This window comes from Crassostrea angulata, chromosome 6 (genome assembly GCF_025612915.1).
Source record: "Crassostrea angulata isolate pt1a10 chromosome 6, ASM2561291v2, whole genome shotgun sequence".
In the NCBI taxonomy this organism is placed as follows: domain Eukaryota; kingdom Metazoa; phylum Mollusca; class Bivalvia; order Ostreida; family Ostreidae; genus Magallana; species Magallana angulata.
In genome coordinates this window covers 49279966-49303042 of record NC_069116.1, presented here as the reverse complement: position 1 = coordinate 49303042, position 23077 = coordinate 49279966, and the positions used below count along the sequence as shown (strand labels likewise).

The following is a 23077-nucleotide window of genomic DNA, read 5'->3' as shown; positions in this document are numbered from 1 at the left end:
CGCATACGATTTAATTTCTTGAGAGAGAATATACTGCCGTTGTTGATTACTGTATGATTATATAAGTTTTAATATAAAATAATACCTTTTTCCTTTTTTAAATCTACTGCAAAATGATAAGGTTATTTGTATTCACTTAGGGGCTTTATAAGGCAATTGGGTCTTACTGACGACATAAGTACGGGAGGTAAGCCGCGTAGGTCGATGATCCTTTTCCCGATTGAGAAATTTTGATCGACTGTGGCGCTGATATTTTGCATAAAATATCCAAAAACATTGTTAGTCATATTAAATAGGCACTTATGAACTCATTTCCGTATATTTATAAGTCAATATGGTCAGAATATCGTTTCATATGACCTTTAATGTACATGAACACTTGCTATTTTTTACCTATATCACAATGATACATTCATGTAAAAGATGTCTATCGATGAATAACTATTGCAAGTTTAAAGACGTAGGTCTTGTACACTGCGATTTAATGCTTACTGGTTAAGTTGCGGAATTAAAAATTCAAAATTAGGAATCTACAGTTGTGTAGTTTATTACATAGAACAAAACATTTTATAACAAAAACAAATGGAGTTCGATTAAAACCAACCCAAAATGAATTAATGAATGAACGAAAAAAAATAATTTATATGAATGGAAATACTTGCATGAAGTTTTTTTTCATATCTGAGTTCGCCAAGGCGAGTTTATGTTTATTTATCATCCGTAATGATTGAAGTAAATAACTGCCCAATACGTGCTTTTAGAATTTTTTTTTACATAAATCGCGTGTAAAAATGAGTTTTTTTTTAATTCACAGTGAAATATTTATAATTTTAAACATTCTAAAGTCTAAATTCTGTGTTTAAAGTAATAATGGTAAAAGTACAAGCGTGTCCACTGGGTCGCTTTAGTTTTTATGAAACTCAACAATAAACTGTACATGACTATTCAAAAAATGAAACGACAGCTGTTGATAAATTCATCACCTAAGAGCCCTTTACCGGACAACAAAAGCTGTTACATTGAAAAACTTATAACTGCAAAATAAAGACCCTGATATATTCTAAAGATAGACCCATCTAATTCCTAGACAGAGTGAGGGCCAAGTTTACCTTCTGGTGTTTTCCTCAATACACGTGTTGCACATGCATGTACATGTATGTACCATTTCCTTACTTTTAAGGTAATGTAGAGGGCCCCTAAAAGAATATTTTATGACTTAAAGGGGTGAAGTAAAGGTATATTTATTTGCTTGTTTGTTTGGTTGGGTTTTTTTTTGGTTTTTTTTTGGGGGGGGGGGTGTGGAAGGGGGGGGGGGGTCATCGTATGTCACGAATAAATCTGAGTAGATGCACATAATTTTGAAAACAAAATATGTTATGATATCAGTAAATTATCATACCTGCAGAATTTTAATTATTTTCAATTTTGTTGGCAACAGCTCATGTACAGTTTTCAGTTCGTTACACCTTAAATTCAAGGGTCAAATTGCATTTAACTTGTAAATGAACATTCCATTTTTGGAACAAAACACAGACTACGTAGCAAGTTATTTTTTTAGTTTGTAAAACAAACCACTGAATATCAGTTCAGGTGTTTGATTTTGTTCAAACCAGACAGTCTTTGTGCTGAATTTATGTGCTAGATAAGCATGGAAAATTCGAAGATAAGGGTATATTTACTTCCGGCTCTCTAATCTGATAAATATGGTGAAAATCAATGAACGAGGTTAATGCGCAGAAAGGTATGCTGAACTGAAATTTCTATCCTAAATATGTACCAAAACTCTATCTATTCTACATTTAATTCCATTTAATATATCTGTACACGATGCTACGTATCAATTACTTTTAAAGTAAGATTTCTTTTTTCAAATTTTAAAAATACATTGTACAAAAAAGAACAGATCCGAATTTGCAGAAGGGAATTCAAGGAATTTAAAAAGAAAACAAACCTATCCCACGTAAACGAGAGGTAAGTTGTGATTTTTACTCCATATTTCGTGGATTTAGGCAAGTAATTAATTAATATTTATGCCCACAAGCATAAATCAAATTGTTTTCCTGACATTTAGTATTAAAAAGCTTTAACATTATTCTACTTTTGAAGTTATTAGGCTCTTTATTTTAAAAACACTTAACCTGATTCAAAAGTGTTATTTTTATAAATGATATTCAAAACAAAGACAACCTTCTTTGCTCGTTACTTTTTATGAAAATGTATTATGAATGGGTTGCATAAACTAGTTAATTGCAAACAAATGTAAAAATCAATTTTCAATTATGAATTAGCATCGTGCAAATAAGTTCAATGATTAATGTATTATTTTTATCTTTAAAATGAATCATGCGTGTTTGTAAACATTGTTTGGGTTTTTTTCACTTCTCTTAGTGTTAGTCTAAAGATTATTTGTTTAGCGATTCCCAACCACTTAGGTCAATATAAACAAGCGTTTGGACATATCTTTAAACGTGATTAATGTTTCCTTGGTTTCATTTTTACACAACTATATACATGTGTTATCTGTGAATTCAAGGAAACCAAATAATATGGATTTAAGACTTGAATAACAAGCAAAGTTACCTTAAAAAGTGTAAGTTATGAAGTAGCTCATTTACATCAATTCATTTAAGTGCATGTCCATAGACATATGTGTTTAGTCATACTATCGATTTGAAGCTAATTTTGCTCACAGACATCCATAAGATTCAATGTTGTTTTGATAGATAATTGTTTAGAATCTGATATCTTTATTGCATTCTTGTTTTTATGTATTACTTTTTTTAAGTTTTAAAGTCAATTGGTACATGTAACTAGTGGGATTTTGTAAGAATGTATTATATCTTAACTTAATGTGATGAAGAAAGCCATTAGTTGGCAAAAGTTAAATACTTGTTTTAATTTTGATATCTCTATTGCGTTGAATGTTTTTGGTTTTTTTATATAATTTTACTAAAGACAAATGGTTACAAGTTATGTATGAATAATGGTCTCTTTCAATATGAGGAAATTTCAATTTCACGCATATAACATATAAATCAATCATGTTATTATAACAATCATTAATTTACAGTGTATAAATGTTAAACAAGATAAATATAAAATAACACAATGATTGACTAGGGCTTACTCAGCTATCGTAGTTGAAAACGATATCAGAATAAGAATAGGAAAGCTATGACCAATACAAGATATGTCAATGATTCGCCACGCCCTCCGCCCACCACCAACCTTTCAATGATGGTCATTCAAAAGGTAACAAAAGTAGATTGTATTTATAACATCGCTAAAAATAACCATGTCATAAAACTTACATGTCATCAAAATTTCTCTCTTTTAATTCATAAAAAAATTGATTGCTATTAATAAATATTTAAAAGTCTGACATCAGTTCGTGAATCTTATTTAAGCTTTAAGTTGAATCATTATTAAAATAAATGCCATGCATAATTATTTAATTCAAAGAGTAGAACATGAAATGAGAACATAGTTTATAAAACTAAAGATAGGGTGTTTTTCATATAAAGGCGCATTAGTGTTTACAGTAGCGTTAATATGGATTTTTACTTTGTTTGCGTATATGTTTATCACGAAATGTCTGTTCTAGATTCACACAGGTGAACATCTGGTTTAAGAGTTTACACTGGTATCTGTTTTTGCTATAATTACAAGCATGAGACCATTATCGACAGTATATTTATAGTACACTTATTCGACTTTATGTATTTAAGATAATTTGAATGGGGAAACACTCTTGGCTTTTTTTTATTCTAGCGAATAGCGAATATAATTCCTGACTTCTTATTGGTGTTTGATTATAGTTCAAATTAATATTAGTTTTTATATCCAATTATTTTAGCATCAGTTTTTAGCTTTTTTTGCATCGGTTCGAGTTTACTTTCTTAAAAGTGATCATCCGATGGAAGAAATTTTGAATTAAGTTTATAACTGCCAACTCCTATATCGGAGTTATAGTAAATGGAAGGGAGCTTAACTGTTTTGGGTATGGGCAAGTCTTTTGGATAGCTTCTGTGTGACAATGGGTCAACAGGCATCTCCTGATGCCTTAGCTTACCTAAACGATCACAACGTGAGACATTGTTACAGTTTAAAGTGGCTCACTATATCTTGAAAAAGTTTCTCAGATAAATAAAACACTTCTCGCTTATAAAAGATTTCATTATGCATAAGACTCATATTAGTCAAAAAGGCGAGATATAAGTATTTTTAAGAGACAAACAGTTTTCTTTTTTTTAATCGGTACTTTTGAATAAAAGGCTAAGGCAGACTTGAGTTCGTGATCTGTGGTTTATACCCGATACTAAAAATCACTTAACTTTGCATAGGATGACATTCAAACAAATTAATCGATACAAACAATTTCACATAGCATTTAAATCGCCATATTTTGTTGTTTTGTCATAACTAGTATATAATGAAGAAAGCTACCTAAAGACAAAATTAAGATCTAACTTGTTTAAACCCCTTCTCAAACTTAAGTGTAAGATATATCGATTAATATTCCATCGTTTCTTTGTGTCTTTCTTAAAATGTTAATATGAGGGGGAAAGTTGCGTGATCTTACGTGGAGTTTGTTAATTTTAGTTACGATAATCAAGACTGCAGACTGTACTCACACACTGCAACAAAGATTTGTACTAATATTGTTTGGAAGACAAAACGTTCCTTAAATTTAACTGTACGCTCTATATAAAAGTTTAACAAATTTAATGATTTTATTTTCCTAATTATGGACTCACAAGCAAACTTCAGTCTACATCAAGGAAATACAAAAGCCTGTGAATACCACCTACTTTATAACAAAGCCACCTAGTACTTATACGGAAACATTTTCCATATTATTTTTTAATTTCGTCAGTCTTATTTTATTTTCTTTTGATTTTTTTTCTTAAATCAAACATCAAACGACTGAACAAATTGTTTGCTAAGCTTGTATATTTTTTTTCAAATATTTTGGTAGAATGAAAACGTCAAACTTATTTAGGTTTATATATTACATTGGCCATATGGCAAAGAATTCAAACACGAATCCTATATGGATGTACACATTAGTTGTCGTAATATAATGCTTTTAATTAAAGAATCAATTAAAGTAATATTAGTATATAGCCAGTTTTATTTAATCAAGTATTATCTAACAAAATAATTATATTGTAGAATGCCAAAATATTCTGTGAATTCCACAACAGCTGTACCTGTGTCGTCTGCTGCCAATGATCTGTGCATCCAAATTGATAAAGGAGTTCTTTGGGGATTGTGGGTTTATGCGGTATATAAAGAAAGAAAGAAACTTTTTAGACAGATCAGACTTTCAAATGTTTCCACAATCTCTTTTATTTCGCAGGAATACACATACAATGCCTCATTATTCTAAAAAATCAATCAAATACCACATCTATCTCTTTTTATGGATGTTTATTTAATTTACAGATTTTATTCTTTGCTTACAGATAGTAGCAATACTTATTATATCTTTGTTTGAGAAAAGGCGATATAAACCTGAAATTTGCTTTGGGAGACCTGGACTACCGTTGTAAGTACCTGTTGTATTATCAATCGTATCTCTCTGTAGAATGTTTTGTTTACGTGTTCAAGTATGTTTGTGGTTATTATATTCAGTTGTGCTTATTACTTTATGAAAAGTAAAAACATGCATGGGTGTTAAAATGTAACATTTCTATGAAGCATACTTGAATAATGCATAATCAAAAATAAAAGTAAAGAATCTTTTTGATGATTGAAACTAGGGGTATCAATTTAACTCGGTTGGCTTAGTCGATTACTTGTAGGCTTAAGTCGAGCGATAGTCGAGGACTCGATATTTATTTGAAAATGGGTGTCTTTTTCAAATTAAATAATACTACTGTCAGATACACCTTATCTTAAAATCAAAAACTTATGATATTAAATGTATGTACTAAATGTATTTGATATATCAAAATAAATTGAAAAGTACAGTATATTATTCAAGTATCGGTTAGAAAATGTCCTGGCCTTTCCTTTTTCCTGTGACACTTACATATAATTGAGCTCAATATCATCTTAATAGGCAAATCAAATATGACTTGTCCATCTCTATTCTATAATCTACGATTAATGATTAAAAAAACAAACACCTTTACAAAATCATTGATGATTAAATTTTTGATGATGCAAACATCTAATCCAATAAATAACTGATAACTAGAAGAAACACAAATTGTTCTCAAGTACATATCTGCCCATGTAAATCAAAAGAGATCAATTATTAGCCGCTTTAATAATACACCAGACACACCGATGGAAAAGAGTTTAACTTACGGATTAAACATGTCGAGAAGAGAAAACTGTTCTGTTTTAGGTAGTTTTTAACATTCGTAGCCAAAAAACTGCCGCGTTAAGAAAATATAAATAATATATTTTAATTCTATCCACGTTATTACGACTAAAAGACTAAGAAAATTTTAGAAGATGATCGGTGTGACCGAGCGAAAGTCGAGTACTCGAGTACTCGAGTAATCGTTTACATTCCTTATTAAAACTTAAATATTAATAAAATGTATTTTTCTAAATTATAAAACGAACAATTTTTTTTTATTTAACAGATTCTGCAGACATACAATGCATTATTATGATGCTTTTAATATAATAATTCAGAAGTGCAAATTTCATGTGAGAGAGAGAGAGAGAGAGAGAGAGAGAGAGAGAGAGAGAGAGAGAGATAATTTACTATACGAAAAGATAAATTGTAAATGAAGTGTGTAGATTACAATATCTTATTTCAAAATTGTATCCTACATTACACAATCATTATCATTACAGGCCCATCAATTTTTTGGACGGTACATCTAATTCAATAGCCAATGCAGCAGCGTTTGGGTGTACTCTTCAACATATAGTATCCCTGTTGTTCTCTACGGAATTAAAAGTAGATAATTGGATGTACTGTAAGTAATGTACGACAGCAACAATACTTATCAAAGTGTAGTAAAGTAAAACATGTCTTTATTCTCACACGTCAAATAAAAGAAATTGAAGAAAAAGAGTTATGCTTACTAACCGTGAGCCAACGTTATGAACTTTTAACATTCTCATGAATTTAATAATTACCATTTATCGATCATTTATTTAATGAAAAGCCAATTTCTTAAGGTATTTGGAGGTATAAAAAATGACAATGATGTTCTGATAAAACATGTTGTTTTTGCTACATGCATGAATCAAAAATAATACTTTATTTCTTATATTTACATTTTTTGCAAATTATGTCGAGAACACTGCTCCAATACATCCTTTTTGTGATGACATAGAAAGCTGCTTTAACATGACGTAACAAAAAAGTTAACAGTGTTGCAAGTATTTGATTATCGTAATAAAAAAGTTGACACTACTTTTGTCAAGACCACCCTTTTTTAAATATCATAAAGTGAAACGGTAAAGACATTTCACTTGTACAATTGAAAAAAAAAACGATTGAAGGTTAAGGGAATAGTCTACTTTCGTTAAAGTCACAGAACGGTTGGAAATATAAAAACAAAACGATTGAAAGCTGCGTTAGAGTCTACATAGGCATTGTCAGTGAAAATACTATCGCAGAATCAGATTTAAGAGCATTATGATTTTTCTCGGACATTATAAGGGAAAGCTATTGTAGATTTTTTTACGAAACAAAACTACAAAGACCAGTAAAGAAAGTGTTAAATTTGACCGAGAATGGACTACACAAGAAAGGTATGCGTTATTGTGTTTTGCGATTTTGATCGGGAATTGCTATAAGAGTAAGAAATTAACTATTATTTAAGGTAACTCCGTATCTATAAAATCATGGGTTCAAAATTAAAAACTTAATTTTTTTTTAACTTATTGGACTTGAATTTCATAAATAAATAAATAAATTATATATGTATCCATTCTATTTAAGATGTAAGGTAATAAAAACCAAAAGCTGAAATTATCATCTGAAAATCACACTTTTTTTTGTTTAAAAATTAAATATAAGTGGATGGATACTTGTTTGTCTATCTAAATTACTTTGCCAGAAAATTAAAATTAATTTTAAAAAAAGAAAAAAAAATGTTTACATTAGAAAAATTATAGCTTTTATATATATCACTTAGATAAACGTAGAAACGAGTTATTTCCCTTTGTCATTATTGAATTATGTCGAATATAAGGATGAAAAACGCTTATTAAATATCTCCAAGTAAACAACGATTTGAGTTTTTGATGTGCACCTATCATAGCATAGAAATTACAAATCTACTTGCAAGAATTTTAATGAATTCATGGTTTATGTAAAATGTATGACGTCACAGGAGGATGGATTTACTTTAACTGACATGAACCATTTCGTCAAATGCAATTGTATTTTCAAGCCGATATATTGTAAAAATAAAATTGAATGAATAAAACTTGATATAGCAAATTACAGATAAACATACGGTTTTTTTTTTCCTTTATGCCTAAATTATAATTTATTACGAAACAAGGTATATTGTATGTTATAGTGTAAGTCAGTTAGTCTGAGTACATAGAGAAAGCAATGACCTAGATTATTTATACATTATTTTGACCTTTTGACCCAGGATGGTGTTATGCAGGAAAAACAGGTAATTGCGCAAACAGTGGCATAATGTGGTTACAGTACTGATGTCTCTCAAAATTGGACTCAGGTAAAGTCTCATGTAAATCAAATAGGGAAATCAATGGAATTGTTTTAAATGCGATATATGCCTCAGACGCTTCTGTGTGAAAAAAAATATCAGACAGTTCTTGGCACTAATGGGTCTCGAAACTCTCTGATTTTTTTTTTTACACTTAAATGTTTTGGCATATATCTATTACAAATTTCCCGGTTGTCATAGAAACCGGTAAACATCCAATACGTTATTGCTTTACTAGAAATGAAAACAATTAGAAACCGATCCATTTCAAATCATCATCGGTCGTTCGGTATAATAAACAGTTTATTGCATGAACGTTCGGGAGATATGAAGAGTTTTCACTGGGGAATAACTTTTTATGTTTCCGTCACAATCATGCAATAAATGTATATCATATGAGGGGAAAACACTTGCAAGTGTAAATATATACATAGGAAAATATTCTAAATTTAAAAGCTTAAATATATGACAGCTTTCTATACTAAATAATAGTCATATAGCTTTTGAAAATCATATTCAAAGATATTAGGTAGATCGTAAGACTAATATGTTGATCACCCAGGCTTCTTAAAACAGAACATGAACTATTTATGAGAACGAGAAACGTTCAACAAGTTGACTTATAGTAAGTATGCATTGCGAGGCTGATCGTGTGTATATGATAATGATTTAACTTATAAATATTGTAAAGCTTTAGTCACTTGAAGTGTATTATTATTTATTGCAGCAATGGTGTTGTTCCTGTTATCCTTTATTGTTGCATTGAGTTTTTATCCAGTATTTACCTGTTTGAACTCACCATCAAGGGTATTTGGTTCTCTCGTTGGATTTTTATATACGTTACTTCTGTAAGTTATACAGGTTACTTCATTAGCTCAATTAAAGATGTCTTTGCTTGTTTTACTTTCCGATTGCCGAATTTAAAGAAGATATGCAATGAAGCCAAGTTAAATCATCCCAGGAATTTACAATTGATTGATTTTTAGTACGTCAAAGTAATAAATGCATCTTATGTTTTTTGTAGAACATTGATGATGTTTGCAAGAAGTTATTTCTGTAAAGTGAAAGAATGGGTGAGTAAATGTATTTTAACAATGAAATAAGTTATGAAATATATTGAATGTAAAGACAAACGTATGCATAGTATTCAATTGGTTCACTTACCAACAAGAGAAAATGAAACTGAATAAATTACATGATTAATAGACTACGGAATTTTACACGAGGCCATTGTTCAACCAAAACATTAATCGGAAGTGGGTCTTTGTATCCCTATTTTTGAGTTTGGTGCAGGGATTAGAATGAATTAAAAGAAACGAATCTATTGTTTAAATGTTAAGGAGGATGCTCACATATCACAATCATCAAATTGTTCAATTATTTATAATAACGTTTTTAGCTCACCTGAGCTGAAAACTCAAGTGAGCTATTATGATCACATTTTGTCTGTCGTCCGTGTGTCCGTAAACTTTTCACATTTTCAACATCTTCTCAAGAACTACTTGGCCAATTTCAACCAAACTTGGCACAAATCATCCTTAGGCAAAGGGAATTCAAAGTTGTGAAAATTAAGGGCCACACCTGTTTTCAAGGGGAGATAATTAGAAATTAATGAAATATTTCGAGAATTTTTCAAAAATCTTCTTCTCAAGAACCAGAAAGCCAGGAAAGCTGAAACCTCTGTGGAAGCATCCTCAGGTAGTGTAGACTCAAAGTTGTGAAAATCATGACCCCCGGGGGTAGGGTGGAGCCACAATGGGGGGTCGAAGTTTTACATAGAAATATATAGAGTTAATCTTTAAAAATCTTCTTCTCAGAAACTAAACAGCCAGGGAAGCTGAAACTTGTGTGAAAGCATTCTCAGGTAGTGTAGATTTAAAGTTGTGAAAATCATAACCCCCGGGGGTAGGGTGGGGCCACAATGGGGGGTCTAAGTTTTACATAGGAATATATAGAGTTAATATTTAAAAATCTTCTTCTCAGAAACTAATCAGCCAGGACAGCTGAAATTTGTGTGGAGGCATCCTCAGGTAGTGTAGATTTAAAGTTGTGAAAATCATGATCCCTGGGGGTAGCGTAAGGCCACATGGGGGGGGGGGTGTTAAAGTTTTACATAGGAATATATAGAGTAAATCTTTAAAAATCTTCTCCTCAGAAACTAATCAGCCAGGAAAGCTGAAACTTGTGTGGAAGCATCTTCAGGCAGTGTAGATTCAAAGTTGTGAAAATCATGATCCCTTGGGGTAGGGTGGGGCACAATGGGGGGTCGAAGTTTTACATGGGAATATATAGAGTAAATATTTTTAAAAATCTTCTCCGCAGAAATTAATCAGCTAGGAAAGCTGAAACTTGTGTGGAAGTATCCTCAGGTAGTGTAGATTCAAAGTTGTGAAAATCATGATCCCTGGGGGTAGCGTGAGGCTTTGTATGCTGTATTATGTATTTGCTGTCTGATTAGGACTGTTCTTCCCCAAAAAGAAGCGCTCTGCGATCGCGTAAAAAACGTTCTGTAAAGTACAACACCTGATTGGAGTACATGCTTATATACATTTTTTTTTAAAAATGTGTACGTTTAACTAAGCGAAATTGTAGATGTCATGGAGTCAATAGGCAAATCGAATTCACCAATCAGGCAATAGCAGTTATCTAATGCCTATGACTGATAATTTTACAAGGTAAATTAATACATGTAAATATGAATTTTAAAGCATTCGCAGCTCCCCTGTTAAAAGCTCCCTTGACCTGCATTCTTTTATTAACGATTTTTGTGCACATATTTATTCGGAAATGGTTCAAATTTTGTTACACGGACCCGATAAGAAGATGAAAGGATGACCCCTAAAATTCCTTTCCCAAATATTTCAATAACGGTCTCAAATTTCAAACACTGGTTAGATAACATATAACTTATTTTGTACAAATTTTATGTGCATGAATAACAACGTTCCAATAACTTAACAAAAAATGACACCTTTTGAAATCTAATAGTTCCTAAATTCATCATTAAAATAAATAATGTTAGACGGCCCATGCAGCAAGTTTTCCTAGTCGAGTCTGTCGTTCAACAGCGCATCGATTGTGAACTTTCAGCGGGGTTTACAGGGTGAAACGACCACGAATTTGGACAAAGTTTAAAAGAGATGGACACAAAAAACAGGTGCGATTATATCTTGTAGGAGATAAAAAATGATTAATCTATGTTTGCCATAAATACAAATTTTTATCATAAGAATATTTTAACATTTGGATCCGCCGAATATTTCCATTTCCCTTCATTGTTTGGTGCCTGATTTGAAATAACGTTTCGAAGTATAATAAGTTGAGAAATTTCTTTAAGCTGCATGTTCCGATTTGTCGGCCATTACAGTATCAAATAATTTTCCCTGCAAACCAAATGAATGATCTTACAAAGTTATAGACGTATTTACACGGAATTGCTCTCCTTTCAACGTTAGAAATATTCAAAGTAAATAAAAATAAATTTTGGGCATACAACCCCCCCCCCCCCCAAAAAAAAATATTCCAATGATGGAATGTTTAAAAAAGGAAACCGTTGGGTTTTATCCTCTGAATGATTGGGTTTATTCATTTTGCATGTTTTGTAATGATTATTAACAACGTAGACATCAAAACTATAATGAACAAATGTACACTGCTTTAATTTTGTTTAAAAAGTCATGCCGTATATTTTATGTGTTATAATAGATTATATAAAAAAGACAGATGTCAAAGTCGTTATATAATCATACTAGCTTCGACGTAAGGGGCCAGTTTGATAACGCCAAACTCTTTTATGTCGATTATTTTAATTATTTGTGAATATACAACTTGTCTAATCCGGCGGAGGGGGGTTCTGAAAAAAAATGGCCGGATTAGGCAACATCCAGTTTAGAGGACATTGTTGCAAATTAATTTTAGTATTTAATGCAGTAGGTCCTGATCGTGTATTCTTGCAAAATTTTCCATTGTTCTGAAATATTTTAGATTTCATCGATCTTATTTACGGTACCAATTTTCATTTATTTTTTTTTTTTGAAACAATAAATCCATAACGGAATACATACGATGGAAATACTTATTGAATCAAAACATCGTTATTGATAATTTTTCAAACTTCCGATTTACCTGAAAAGTGCATGCTAAACTGTAAATTGTTAAACAAAACATTAAAAAGTCAACAGGTGGCTGAAATGCGTGATGGCGAGAACTGTTTTGATGCAGGGAAACAATGGATAAATATTAATATAAATGAGAATTTTATTTTTAAAAAAAATGAGCATTTTGACAGAATAATATGCAACTCTGTACGTGTAGCCATACAACAGGGATAACAAACGATATCGGCAGTCTTACTCTCACAGTATCCTGAATCACGGCCTGAAAAAAATTGGGTGATCTAATTATCAAATTTTTGCAATTCATAACAAGACTTTACGGTATTAACTGAAATAAGTTGCTACTTTGGATCTATATTTACAGTTGTTTAAATCAATAGCAACGACAGAAAAATTTGTGGATAATAGACCATTAATATCTCGCAGAAGGCCGATCGATCGATAAGTGGACGGACTACGGGAGATAACTCTCACTAATTATAAGCAGTAGGCTTTTTCATTGCACTGGTTTACAGAATAGACAGGATCCGGATTGCACACATTTAAAACAAAAATGATGGGAAAATGTTAATGGGCTGAATAATGTCGCAGGATTGGGCAGCATGCCGTAATACACAACATCCGGATTCAACGAGTTTCAACATGTACATAATTTTTTCATTGAAATATGGCTTAACTGACCGGGAAAACTACTGCAACGTATATTATTGCACACATACTTAGCATAACCATCGTTTAAAAGCGTACAATTATTTTATTGAAAATCGGACCAAGCAGCTTTAACATTAAGATTTACATGTACGACACTTTAGTTGTCATGTGCATGATCATGTGCATTATTTATTTTCAATACCTGCTTATTCTCCACAATGATCTCCAATTCCATTCACAACTGCTGTCATTCAAAATCACATGAATTAAACAAAATTTTAAATTTTGTGTAGATCTCAACTGTTATGTATCCAAGAAATCTATTGATTTTATCATGTGTTACGTAATTAGGTAATAACGTTATTAGGGGTCAAACTTAATTAACAAATTACCATTTTTCCTTCGTAAACATTCATAGGATCGAAAACAGATTTACTACAGAGATTTATAATGGGGAATGTTTACATCTTTTCTCAATTCGGAAGTCTCTCCGAATATCTAGATAAATTTTTCAACGTTATCATCCGGGCATTATAATGGCTGATGCAAAATCCCCGTAGACATTTTTTTTAGCCGTGTATTGAAACCTGACAAGCTAGAGGGGGCGTTGCAAAAAAAGGAAATCTTTTGATTTTTTCATACTATCGAATGAACATCGTCTGAATCAAGAGATATTTACAAATATCGAATAATTTAAGAAAGTGTGTGGCAAAAATATCTTGGGACAGACTTTAGGTATAATACATGTACGTTTATATATCCTTACAATATAATGATTTTCTCATGCAATACCTAACTAGGGATATTAGGGACCAGAGGTAAAAAAGTTTAATCTTTTTTATTTCAATTGGAAGAAATGGAAGTATTTAAAAAGGCAACGTAAGAGAACTTATAAAAAAGCATTACAGGAAAGCATTAATTAGTACTTCACTCCTATTTCCATATCATGTTTTGTTGTCGAAAATTAAAGTCGATGACGTCATTTCACCTTCTAAAAATCGAACGGAAGACCTCCTCGTTGCTCGCAACGAGATCGTGTCTAGTTATTATTATTATTGATTTTGAAGCTGTTTTTTGTTAACAGTAAATAATTACAGTGTGTGTATCTAATTTTATGTTCATATATTGTTTAATTAACGAAGGAAACATGTATTTGTGAAATAGTAATTTTTGCAGATTTTGTCCTATACATTGTAAATATTTGAAAACAATATATATACTGCTAAGTAATCATAAGTATGGACCAAGTATGAACATTTTTAAAGATGATAATTTAAATCATTGAAACCGATCTACCGCGAGATAATCATCATTTGTATAGCATGCATTTTTATAAACATTGTATGTATTTGAAATAAATTGATAAATATAAATGGCAATATTTTGAGTTTATTCTAACATTAGATTATTATTATTATTATTATCTACCTTTGTAGAAGCGAATGTTAAAATTCGTGTAGTAAGATTTTTTTGCCTTTGCGTTACTGAGAAATTACCGTGAAAACTCAGCACCTGTAAAAAAAATTGTTCCCCGCTTATCGTTCTTGATTTTGTCGACTTAAGACGTCACACAGACCCTCCAATGTAAACAATGCATTCGAACTGGTGTAAGTTTACAGTAGTTTATCGATTTAATTTTAGCTATGTTTGCATATATGAACGTGTGTTTCTTTTCAGATGAGATCATCTGATTTCGTAGTACAGATGGGTTTTGTTTTAATTGGTCGTTAATAAATAAAGCTATCAGATTTTCAATATCATGATGAATATCCCGTACTGCAGTAAAAAATTAACAAAAGAAAAGCTCCACCATTAATAAATTGTCCTAAAAATTTTAAAACAGAAACACACTTTTCTTCTTCGATACATATAATAATTGAGCTCTACTTAAAGAGAATTAAAGCTTTTTAATTCATTTACATGTAATTTATTTCGTCACATAGAAAGGATAAGGCAGGCAAATGAAATTGTTTGAAACAGAGGCATTGTGTATTGTTTTTATTTAAAAGCGGCTGTAAAATCCCGCTATGATATTCTTAAATCTAATTTGAGATCTATTGATAAATTCTTATTAATCTGGCCTATAAATTTCAGACATACGGATATTTAGCAATATCTTTAGACAATACTTTGTGTACACGTGTTTTAACGTTTTATAAAATCAGATCGCGGAAATATGGAATAAGGATTAGAAATATACCGGTAGAATAAATCGGTTGCTTGATTGAAATAAATGTGAATCAATGTGTAGAGAATTAACAGATTTTGAAGATAGGGAGATAGAAGGTACCTGTATCCGCGAGTAAACACCGCACATACTTATAAACGTTGTAAAATCAAAACACCGCACATACTACATGTATTATAGTACACGTTTCAAAATTTACACATTTGAGGCTTTCGAATAAAAGTAATTAAATTGAATGGTTACAAATTTTCAACTTGAAAACGAAACCAAAAAATTAACTGTGAAGCGAATGAGGCAGCATGTTGCCTAGTAAGCTGTTTAAAAAAATCATAATGAGTTGCATGAACGTGCAATTGGTTGAAAACGATGGATTTATCCTTGAATGTGACAATTGCGTTAAAACTAATTGAAATAAAGCATACATAGATGCATATACATGTAATTGCATGTAGGCCTATAACGAAAATCACTCATTCTCGAGTCTCCGAACTGAATAAGCACACGTACATGAAGGCTGTCAGATGAAAAAAAAACCCTCATACGATTTAATTTCTTGAGAGAGAATATACTGCCGTTGTTGATTAATGTATGATTATATAAGTTTTAATATAAAATAATACCTTTTTTCCTTTTTTAAATCTACTGCAAAATGATAAGGTTATTTGTATTCACTTAGGGGCTTTATAAGGCAATTGGGTCTTACTGACGTCATAAGTACGGGAGGTAAGCCGCGTAGGTCGATGATCCTTTTCCCGATTGAGAAATTTTGATCGACTGTGGCGCTGATATTTTGCATAAAATATCCAAAAACATTGTTAGTCATATTAAATAAGCACTTATGAACTCATTTCCGAATATAAGTCAATATGGTCAGAATATCGTTTCATATGACCTTTAACATACCTGAACATTAGCTATTTTTTACCTACACGTATATCACAATGATACATTTATGTAAGAGATGTCTATCGATGAATAACTATTGCAAGTTTAAAGATGTAGGTCTTGTACCCTGTTAAAGCTGTATACTGTAGATTCCTAATTAAACGCGAGAAATCAATATTAGCGTAAAATCGCGAGAAGCACATCTTGCGGATTTAAAAATCTCGCTTTTATTTTTCGGACATATGTAAACCAAACGAAACTATGCTAACTATTCGGTGTTTGCGAATTTATATTTTCGCGATTTAATGCTTACTGGTTAAGTTGCGGAATTAAAAATTCAAAATTAGGAATGAATACTACAGTAGTTCATTACAGAGAACAAAACATTTAATAACAAAAACAAATGGAGTTCGATTAAAACCAACCCAAAATGAATTAATGAATGAACGAAAAAAAATAATTTATATGAATGGAGATACTTGCATGAAGTTTTTTATATCTGAGTTCGCCAAGGCGAGTTTATGTTTATTTATCATCCCTAATGATTGAAGTAAATAACTGCCCAATACGTGCTTTTAGAATTTTTTTTACATAACTCGCGTGTAAAAATTTGTTTTTTTTAATTCACAGTGAAATATTTATGATTTTAAACATTCTAAACTCTTAATTCTCTGTTTAAAGTCATAATGGTAAAAGTACAAGCGTGTCCACTGGGTCGTTTTAGTTTTTATGAAACTTAACAATAAACTGTACATGACTATTCAAAAAATGAAACGACAGCTGATGATAAATTCATCACCTAAGAGCCCTTTACCCGACAACAAAAGCTGTTACATTGAAAAACTGATAACTGCAAAATAAAGACCCTGATATATTCTAAAGACAGGCCCATGTATTTTCTAGACAGAATGAGGGCCAAGTTTACCTTCTGGTGTTTTCCTAAATACACGTGTTACACATGCATGTACATGTATGTACCATTTCCTTACTTTTTAAGGTAATGTAGAGGGCCCCTAAAAGAATATTATATGGCTTACAGGGATGAAGTAAAGGTATTATGTATTTGCTTGTTTGTTTGGTTTTTTTTTTTTGGTTTTTTTTTTTTGGAGGGGGGGTTGGAGGGGGGGGGGGGTCATCGTTTGTCACGAATAAATCTGAGTAGATGCACATAATTTTTAAAAAATATATGTTATGATATCAGTAAATTATCATACATGCAGAATTTTAATTATTTTCAATTTTGTTGGCAACAGCTCATCTACAGTTTTCAGTTCGCTACACCTTAAATTCAAGGGTCAAATTGCATTTAACTTGTAAATGAACATTCCATTTTTGGAACAAAACACAGACTACGTAGCAAGTTATTTTTTTAGTTTGTAAAACAAACCACTGAATTTCAGTTCAGGTGTTAGATTTTGTTCAAACCAGACAGTCTTTGTGCTGAATTTATGTGCTAGATAAGCATGGAAAATTCGAAGATACGGTTATATTTACTTCCGGCTCTCTAATCTGATAAATATGGTGAAAATCAATGAACGAGTTTCATGCGCAGAAAGGTATGCTGAACTGAAATTTCTATCCTAAATATGTACTAAAACTCTATTTTTTACATTTAATTCCATTTAATATATCTGTACACGATGTTACGTATCAATTACTTTTAAAGTAAATTTTCTCTTTTCAAATTTTAAAAGAACAGATCCGAATTTGCAGAAGGGAATTCAAGGAATTTAAAAAGAAAGCAAACCTATCCCACGTAAACGACAGGTAAGTTGTGATTTTTACTCCATATTTCGTGGGTTTAGGCAAGTAATTAATTAATATTTACGCCCACAATCATAAATCAAATTGTTTTCCTGACATTTAGTATTAAAAAGCTTTAACATTATTCTACTTTTGAAGTTATTATGCTCTTTATTCTAAAAACACTTAACCTGATTCAAAAGTGTTATTTTTATAAATGATATTCAAAACAAAGACCAGTTAATTGCAAAAAACTGTCAAAATCAATTTTCAATTATGAATTAGCATCGTGCAAATAAGTTCAATGATTAATGTATTATTTCTATCTTTAAAATGAATCATGCATGTGTGTAAACATTGTTTGGGTTTTTTCCCTTCTCCTAGTGTTAGTCTAAAGATTATTTGTTTAGCGATTCCCAACCACTTAGGTCAATATGAACAAGCGTTTGGGCATATCTTTAAACATGATTAATGTTTCCTTGGTTGCATTTTTACATAACTGTATACATGTGTTATCTGTGAATTCAAGGAAACCAAATAATATGAATTTAAGACTTGAATAACAAGCAAAGTTACCTTAAAAAGTGTAGGTTATGAAGTAGCTCATTTACATCAATTCATTTATGTGCATGTCCATAGACATATGTGTTTAGTCATACTATCGATTTCAAGCTAATTTTGCTCACAGACATCTATAAGATTTAATGTTGTTTTGATAGATAATTGTTTAGAATCTGATATCTTTATTGCATTAAATGTTCTTGTTTTTATGTAATACTTTTTTAAAGTTTAAAAGTCAAATGGTAACTAGTGGGATTTTGTAAGAATGTATTATATCTTAACCTAATGTGTTGAAGAAAGCCATTTGTTGGCATAAGTTAAATACTTGTTTTAATTTTGATATCTCTATTGCGTTGAATGTTTTTGGGGTTTTTTTATATAATTTTTCTGAAGACAAATGGTTATGTGTGTTATGTTATGTTATGTTATGTTATGTATGAATAATGGTCTCTTTCAATATGAGGAAATTTCAATTTTACGCATATAACATATAAATCAATCATGTTATTATAACAATCATTAATTTACAGTGTATAAATGTTAAACAAGATAAATATAAAATAACACAATGATTGACAAGGGCTTACTCAGCTATCGTAGTTAAAAACGATATCAGAATAAGAATAGGGAAGCTATGACCAATACAAGATATATCAATGATTCGCCACGCCCTCCGCCCACCGCCCACCTTTCATGATGGTCATTCAAAGGTAACAAAAGTAGATTGTATTTATAACATCGCTAAAAATAACCATGTCATAAAAATTTCATGTCATCAAAATTTCTCTCTTTTAATTAATAAAAAAATGATTGCTAATAATAAATATTTAAAAGTCTGACATCAGTTCGTGAATCTTATTTAATCTTTAAGTTGAATTATTAGTAAGATAAATGCCATGCATAATTATTTAATTTAAAAAGTAGAACATGAAATGAGAACATAGTTTATAAAACTAAAGATAGGGGGTTTTTCATATAAAAGGCGCATCAGTGTTTACAGTAGCGTTAATATGGATTTTTACTTTGCGTATATGTTTATCACGAAATGTCTGTTCTAGATTCACACAGGTGAACATCTGGTTTAAGAGTTTACACTGGTATCTGTTTTTGCTATAATTACAAGCATGAGACCATTATCGACACAATATTTATAGTACACTTATTCGAATTTATGTATTATATATCTCTGCTATTAGTTACATCCATAAGCTCAACATTTTTGGGGATCCATGCTCGTCCTTATTAATACAAAAATTGCTCTTATCAACACGCAAACTTAAACCTTCACAAGATGTTAGAGTACCTATTACAAAAAAATATTTTGCATCAAATTTGTGACTTTTTACCAGTTACAGTTTCCAATGCATTTGAAAAGGCCTTGTTTCAAGCAATGTTTTTGTTGGCCTTTTATGGATTATTGATAGTCGGGAAAATAACATCTTGTCAAAAAGTAATTAACAAAAATTTAATTCTGTTTAATCAAATTTCCAGGCAGCGAGATCATTTAATTATCAAATTTGTTACATATAAACATCACATGGGCAAACCATTTTTTCTCACTATTCACTCTGCAAGTAACAAAAAGTATTGTCCAGTTCAATGCAAAGAAGACTACATTAAGTTAAGAGGAGTACAAAATGGGCCACTTTTTTGTTATGTACCAAATATTTCAGTTTCCAGGGGTAAACTTTCGGCGGTATTAAAAAACTGTCTATCATTTGCAAAGTTGGATATGAGTCGCATTACTAGCCATTCTTTCCGGATAGGCATGGCGTCGCACTGTGCGGACATTGGCATGAGTGACAGCAAAATTAGACTGTTAGGTCGATGGAAATCAGATGCATTCAAAAGTTATATTAGACCAGTTAACCTACTATAGAGAGAGTAAGGACTGACTGTGAACTTATGGATATGCACTGTTATTCAGGAACATATGTATATTTCTTGATAACTTATAATGCGTTAAAATAATTTGAAATATAAGTTGTTATTTTCATGTCAAAGCTTTGAATGGGTTGGACATATGTATGTTCCTACCTATGATTACTATATATTACAAGTATTAGGTTACATTGTACATCTTTTTGGGTGGGGCATATGTATATCCTAACCCATGCATGAATAGTATTTGTATGTGTTTGCATGTATATGGGACTAAGGTTTATAAGGCATATGTATATCCTGGCAAATATTAGTTCATTTTAAAGGTATAGGAATGCACTTTGCCACTTAAAATTATCTCCCTCCATCCTTGGGGTCTGAACTTGATTTAATTAGAATTTATCAAGTACATGGCGCTTTCAGACCACAAGGATTATGTTTTTCATAAATTATCTAATCAATCACATCATTGATTACATCAGTAATGGGAGTTATGGATTATTTTAGTTGTAAAATATTTATAGGTAAAGAATTAAATATTCATAATTTTATGATTAATTTTATGAACTTATATATTATTGTAATATAATCATCTATTGTCATTTTCCTGATTATTTCAAACCAAATTTGGTTAACAATAAAGTCACAAAAGTGGCAGAGTGCAACGTACCTATTTGTTATGTGATGTTTTACTGTACAAAGATGAAGGGCTCAGGTGGTTCAATTTCGAGCGGATAGAGGTTAATTAATTCATGAGTGAGAAATAATGCTATATGCAGTAATGGTCTATTTTGAAAATTATCAATTATGGATAAATGTATTTAAGATAATTTGAACTGGGAAACACTATTGGATATTTTTATTCTAGCGAATAGCTAATATAATTCCTGACTTCTTATTGGTGTTTGATTATAGTTCAAATTGATATTAGTTTCTATATTCAATTTTTCTAGCATCGGTTTTTAGCATTTTTTGCATCGGTTTCGAGTTGACTTTCTTAAAAGTGATCATCCAGTGAAAGAATTTTGAATTAAGGTTATAACTGCTAACTCCTGTATCGGAGTTAAAGTAAATGGAAGGAATCTTAACTGTTATGTACGAAAGCCGAGAAGGATCATTCGAGATTCGAGATTCGAAATACGAGATTCGAAATACGAGATTCGAGATTCGAAATTCGAGATTCAATATCTAAATTAACCAATCAAATCATGGATCTGAAACCTGTATCCTAGCAACATCAAACTGTTCTAAATAAAGATCATTCGTACATGCTCTTTCCTACAAATAAATGTCTAAATAGCTCTTATATAGTGGTTATAAAATGGTTAAATTAACATTGATGAATTAACCCCACACAGTATAAACAATTAAATTAGAAATAACACTGTTGGCTTTGCGAATCTGTGTGGTTTTGTTTGCCATGTATTTCCCCCCGAACAATTTTAACCCGAGATGTATTCGCCCCAACTGTGTAAAAATCGGCTCGCGAAGAAAGATCTGTTTAATCTAAATGTTTTAGCTATGAAACGAAATTCAAAAAAATAATCGACATGTCAAAATATAGGTTATGATAAAGTTTTAAACCATAGAAGATATAATGATTTACAACCTCAAAGACAAAAATCCAGATAAGAATAGTGTATTGTAGGGTATGGCAATGCCATTGTCGATATGAGAGAGAGAGAGAGAGAGAGAGAGAGAGAGAGAGAGAGAGAGAGAGAGAGAGAGAGAGAGAGAGAGAGAGAGACAGACACACAGAGAGTTTTGTAGTGTCAAATTCAGTTTGATTTAGAATTTGAAATTGATTTGATTTGTTACAAGCATATATAGACAATCAAGCATATATAGACAATAATTAAGCCTCTAAAACGAGAAAAGAGAGGAGGTAGCTAGGGTAGGGCACACCAACTAGCAAGCTTTAATTTAACGGTGTTAGCGCACCTGTGATTTACATCGACTCTCTCTCTCTCTCTCTCTCTCTCTCTCTCTCTCTCTCTCTCTCTCTCTCTCTCTCTCTCTCATCACCAAGCATTTCCTTTTCCGTGAGGGGGCTTGGGGTATTTGTGATGTCTTACATTAGCTAGCGAAAATGATAAAAAAAACCATGAAATTTTCTTTAAATTGTGTGCGGATGTTGTACTCCAATAATCTGTTTTCAGTATATACATTTCAAGAGGGGGGGGGGCTATATAGTCCTAATTAATTTGTCAGTTATTCTGTTCCCACTTTGTTTTCTCTTCGTTTTCCAGGTTTTTTTTATTTGGCTCGGCAAATTAATATAAAACTTTCTGTGTGGCTCCATAACGATGCACTGTAGATAAATTATGAGTAGTTTTACTTTTGATAAACATATCCGTACTTGATTTTTAATTTGACTCTTATAATCGGATTTA

General features: G+C 31.2%; 1 protein-coding gene across 1 annotated transcript in view; it reads left to right on the top strand.

The window, feature by feature from the left end:
• The first annotated feature begins 1800 nt into the window (after positions 1–1800).
• Positions 1801–23077, top strand: part of LOC128187568 (stimulated by retinoic acid gene 6 protein-like) — a 36393-nt gene continuing 15116 nt past the window's right edge. The window contains exon 1 of the mRNA XM_052857984.1: positions 1801–1971. The gene's annotated coding sequence lies outside the window, so the exon portion shown is untranslated. The remainder of the gene's footprint in view (positions 1972–23077) is intronic.